Raw genomic sequence first — 5,955 nt, forward strand, 5'->3', positions numbered from 1 at the left:
AGCAGGTTCTTCTTGTACTTTGGGGCTGCAATGGCCGCTGTGTAGGAGGAAGAAGGGCCTTGGATCCCTTCTTTCGTGGGAAGGAAGAAGGAACCGTGGTGGCATGGGGGCGAGCGGGCGTGGGAGGGCTGGGTAGGTACAGCTGGCCACGTGGGGGAGGACTTTTCTCTCGTTCTGTTTGCGCATATCGCGAGTAGCCGCTCGATCGCGCGGGTTGGTGCTTGGTTTCCTTTTCTGAAGCACGGGACCGCGGGGGGACAGGTACTTAGCTTTTCAGGCCGGCCGCTCCATCACACTAGTGGGCAGCCGGCCGCCCACTAGACGTGTCTAAAAAAATGCCTTCACAAAATTTTAGAACGATCTCACTTTGGATCGGAGGGAAGCAATTTACTTTTCGTGGCGTGGTATAAAATCACAACTCTCAAAGGACTAAACTGCGAAGTTCTTTCACCCCGCGCCGCCGTTTCTCCGCCCCGCCGCCGCTTCCTCCCGTCCGCCGTTGCCCGGTGATGGAGGCGGCCGCCGTCGCTTCCCCCGGCTCCGGGCTGCGCTACCTGTCACCGATCGACCCCGCCCAGAAGCGGCAGCGGAGCCGGAGCGCGAGGGTGGGGGGCTTCGGGACCAAGTGGGGGCAGCCTCGCGCTGCTGTCGCTTGCAGGCGGCCCCATCGCGTTGAGGCGGCGGCGGCGGCGAGGGATAGCGGCGCCGGCGCCGGGGACTCTTCTTCCGGTTCCGGCGGCGTCCGGAGCAAAAAACGGCTCGCGGTGTTCGTCTCCGGCGGGGGCTCCAACTTGCGGTCCATCCACGAGGCCACCGCCGCGGGCGGCAAGGCGAGCAGCGGGGACGTGGTCGCGCTCGTCACGGACAAGCCAGGTGATGAGGATGATCCCTTCCTTGTAGCTCTGCTCTCCCCCCTTGTTACTGCGAGGTGAAGTGGGGATTGGACTGGGTGGTTCTGACGCGACGGAATGGGATGGATGTTGCAGGATGCGGCGGAGCGGAGTACGCGAGGCGCAGCGGCTGAGCGGCATACCGGTGGTCCTGTTTCCCAGGTCCAAATCAGCGCCGGAGGGGGTGCCGACGGCGCAGCTTCTGAATGCCCTCAGGTTTGTTGGCTCTGTTGTTGAACCCATCTCAGGGCTGCGATTTGTCAGCTTGTACATTTCTAATTCTTCAGATGAGAAGGTCATCAGTGTATTGACTTCCACTTTTAGTCCGGTTGTCAAATGCTTTCATATCATGTTCTCAAGTCAGTGAAGATAATTTGATAGATGACACACAAGCTTACACAAGCTATATATATGTTGCTCTTCTAGCCGCATGAACTTGTGTTGACAAATTTGGCTACATACCGAAATCCACTGCATTCAACTTTGCTATGTAGTACTTGGTGCCACCCGTGTGCTTCAGTTTGCCCTTCCAAGTGTGAAGGTTTTGTGATTCATGATGCGCGCAGGGTGTCTCGTCTTAGCTCACGGCCATGTCTATTGTGAAACAGGGATCTCAGGGTGGACTTCGTTCTGCTCGCTGGTTACCTGAAGCTTATACCTGGCGAGCTAGTCCAGGCATATCCCAGATCCATACTGAATATACACCCTTCGCTCCTCCCGGCATTCGGAGGCAAGGGTTATTATGGTTTGAAGGTGCATAAAGCCGTCATTGCGTCTGGAGCCAGGTGTCGTATGTTTTGTTTAGAACTTTTCAGTTCAGCACTTCCTTTTCCTTTTTTGAAGTGCAAGAGCTATTATTCGCAACCGTGTGGTAGCAGATAATGTCGATTTGTTTGAGATGAGGGCACTGGCTGCAACAGTACCCATAGCTCTTGTTTGTTTAGCCTCCACATGAAACTATCTGTTTTATTTGATGATATTTTCCCAACCATTTGCAGATATTCAGGGCCAACTGTGCACTTTGTGGATGAACAGTTCGACACGGGAAGAACTTTAGCCCAAAGGGTTGTGCCTGTGCTAGCTGATGATACTCCAGAGCAATTGGCTGCAAGGGTTCTACATGAGGTAACATCTTATCTTCAGCTGAGGTTCCTCTGCATGCTACTCACTCCGTCCCAAAATAAGTGTCTCAAGCTTAGTACAATAGTACAAAGTGAGACACTTATTTTGGGACGGAGGGAGTACATCATTGTGTTATCCGCAATTCTTAGCTGCCAACCTACCATTGACTTCGACATTTCAGGAGCATCATGTCTATGTCGACGCAGTTGCTGCCTTGTGTGAGGATCGAATCGTGTGGCGAGAAGACGGTGTCCCACTTATCAGAACTCAGACAAACCCTGATGCATACGCCTAATGGTGGTGCTACCTTGAGGTCTCCTAGACGCTAATGAAACTTATAGACCCCCTGCCAGTTTTCCCCAAGGCATGGGAGTTAATTCGCTATGTTTGTCTGACTGAGTGAAACAACCTGTCTGATAATCTGGTCCATGAAACATAACGTAACGTCCACCTTGCACTTTGTTCCGCTCGTTGCGTGGCTTGGCTTTGAAGATAATCCGTGCTTTCATTTGCAAACTTTTCAATGAACAATCCACTAACCGGCCCTCGCATACCCACATCTCTCCTTTGTTCAAATGATGTTTTCTCTTTGAGATGTCAATTTGTTTCGTGCTGCTGTTTGACATGCTTCTTTATGTGAGAGGGATAGAGAAGGGGATGGTGCGAATAGTAGCCATTCTTGGAGAGCCCTCTCAGACAGCAAGGGATAAGAGGAAGATGAGCGGGTGGCCATTTGGCCATGCAAGCTGCATTACCGCCCCTATCGCAGATTGTGGTCGTCAATGCCTACATTTCTCTGTTTCGAACATATACTGCATCTTTAGCATGATGACATACACAGACTAGCCCAGTGGAAGATTTCAGTTGTATTATCTTAAGAACACATAAACACATCCGATATTCTTCTTTAGTTACTTGTATGAAAGCCAACTCCCTTGGGTCAAACTTTCAAGTTTTGTTTAGCATAACTGTAACTTCAACTTGATGGATCCTCGTATGTTTTTTTTTTCTAGATTTTTACCATACTTCTCCCCTGTATAGCATGCCTTTTGTACAAACTTTTCCCATATCTTTGGCTGCGCAATTCCATATCTTTGGCTGTGCAATTCCATATCTTTGGCTGCGCAATTTATGAATTCTTCGTGCTCATGTCTCTGATTCGGATTCCTGTCTGTTCTGAACTGACCATGACTGTTAAGTTATTCTGGACTCACCAATTGCACAAACTACATTAGCCTTTTTGCATTGCCTTAAAAAAATGTAAATTCAGCTATAGATCAACGCAACTCTACCCTGATTAAAGAATTATGAATTTCAGGATCCATCTTATGTCCTTCCTGCTCAGTGGATACTTTTTCTTGAATTTTGACATTTTATGTCTCTGATTTTGTGCCAATTTTAACAGAAAATCCCAGGCCCGGTCCCACAAGTCCTTGGAGTTGCTGAGGCAGGGGAAGTGTCACTTGCCATTAAGCTTGCCAACATGCTCAAAAGTCAAAACCAAGTGTTGATATGACATGCCACTATATTTATCTCATCATGATGGTCACTCGGCACTAGTATTCGCCTCTCCCACTTGGGTCCTTGAGAAGAGTCGCTGTTTCTAGCGAAGTTTATAGTGTGTTTCTCCTGTCGGAATTTTGGTTTCATGTGGGTGCTTGGTTCTATCCTGTGCAATTTAGCGTTCCATGTTATCTTGGTCGCTTTCCTCCGATTCCTCCTGCGCGAGGTCCTGCAATGGCGATATCGGTTGCTGTAATGCTCTAGTGTTTTTGTTGCCTTGAGAGATGGTAAGCTGGGCTGGTGAGGTCTGAAACCTGGCGCAGAGGCGCTGGGTTTACATGTTGTATAGGTGTGTTCAGTAATGTTATTTTTGCAGGTTAGAGCGGCCAAGTGGATCTATTGCCAGCATGTTTCCAATCAGCATCTACTGTACGAATCGCAGAGACCCACGTTTTGTGTGCGCGATTTGCAAAATGTGTCATGTTTGCAGTACTGTTTTGGCGTCGACTTTTTTTTTTTTTTACTTTTTTGCCCCTTCCGGCACGTACTATGTAATGCACGTGCACGCACGCGCAGTTAGTGACGGACGGTTCTCCGCTGAGCCGCTGCCCTCGTGCCGTGCGTGCCTCTGAACTGAACGTCGTCGTCTGCATTTTATGACGGCAGCGACGTGAACCAGCTACCAACCCAACACAGCCATACGATGCAGATGCAGAGAGGAAAGAGCTAATTAACAGGCGAAAATTCCAGCGGTAGTCTTGCCGAACATGGCGGCCGGGAGCATAGGTAGCTGTCATGGAGTGAACCTTGTCTGGGTTTTGCGCACTTGACTTTGACCAACGACCGGTTGACCATCTGGACGATTTGACCAAGAAAGGTGCTACTACTGCTACTACTATTATCTGCAGAGACTTGCTGCTGCTGCTGCTGCACATTGTACAAGAGGAGGAAGAAGAAGCAGCTGCTCGCGTGCGTGCGTGCATGCATTTGACTCGCGTCATGCTCTCGTGCGTCAACGAGAAGCATGCATGCATGCAGGTAGACACACGATATGCATGCATTAGTAGTCCGTAGGGATACTAATTGGCCGACTGATTGATTGATTACAAACTCCATCACGCACGCAGGTGAATTTGGCTAGGTTAGGTTAGGTATACTACACCCAGCCTAACTAACGTTAGGTGTCACTAGCAGAGCATGCACTTAGGCCAATGGTTGCCAAGAAATCCGGCAGAGCAAGTTGATGCGGGCAGGCCGACGATCCAAAGAGCACGTACCCGTCAACCACCGCTGGGAATGGAAGAAAAGGACGGCGCAATCTTCTGCGTCCTTCTAAATGGGACCTACACATGTTTCTATTCGGGCTGAGACGAGATACAAGGTTCTGCCCGTGCTGCCAGGCTCCATGTTTCTTAGGTCAACTCCAACGCACAGCACGAACCGAGCACAGCCCTATTTCGTCCGCATGTGTTTTTTGGGTCCAAACGAACAAAAACGATGGCCCAACGCGCAGACCCATCTCATCTTTTTTGTCCGTTTAATGTCCGCTCGAATCCATTTCCGAAGCAAATCTGCTCGCGATCTGGGCGGAGTTAATGTATACGTGTGGGTGCACATGACACCAACAACTTCTGCTGATCAAGTGGAGTTATACAAGTAATCAACTTCCTTATCCTAACGAAAAGTCACAGGATTTTGACTCATATTCAGTGCAAGTAGTAATGGTTAGCCTAGGTGATAACCCACAAGTAAAATGAAGCAATCGGATACACAACACATCTTTAGTACGAGATTCATATTGTCATACTCATGCTAAATTCTTTTTTTGAGCAACCGGCAGGAACACTGCCTTTTCATTAAGGAGGAAATATGTACACGTTGGCATGTTGTAAGGGGTACATGTCGAAAACCACCAGGTAGACCAAGACCACATGTAAATTACACTTGGATTTCAATAACTCTAGGCCTAAAGGCCGAATCTCGTTGCACAATCTTCTCGAAGTCGAAGGTGAGATGGCCCTGATTGATTTAGATCATCTCATAAAATGATGCAAGCACTTGAACGACGCCCCCAAAATGCAAACAACCAAAACTTCTACTACTAGTCTCACAAAGCCTTGTATTTAAAGAGTCTTTGATTTAGATAAACCGCCTTATGATCCAACCAATCAAAAGAGATTTATTGAGTGCACCAATCCAATTGACCCTGGGGGCTTGCAGACTTGCAGTACCCTACCAGCCACTTGTGTACAGCCTTGAGCTATAGAAATTCCACATGAACTCAGCATGGGTTATGTATCATAGCTGTTGTGTTTCAGATACGGTCTTTCGTCACTCTCAATCAATGCCCTTGTTTCTGACCTTTTCTAAGACTTATCTCTTTGCTATTTCTATGAACCGGTGTGTGCATGCAAATGTGCTTATGTGTGTCTCTTGAACA

General features: G+C 48.6%; 1 pseudogene; it reads left to right on the top strand.

Moving 5' to 3' along the window:
- The first annotated feature begins 396 nt into the window (after nt 1-396).
- LOC123183241 (phosphoribosylglycinamide formyltransferase, chloroplastic-like) lies at nt 397-4,015 on the top strand (annotated as a pseudogene).
- Nucleotides 4,016-5,955: the final 1,940 nt, after the last annotated feature.

Source organism: Triticum aestivum, chromosome 1D (genome assembly GCF_018294505.1).
Source record: "Triticum aestivum cultivar Chinese Spring chromosome 1D, IWGSC CS RefSeq v2.1, whole genome shotgun sequence".
Taxonomy (NCBI): Eukaryota; Viridiplantae; Streptophyta; class Magnoliopsida; order Poales; family Poaceae; genus Triticum; species Triticum aestivum.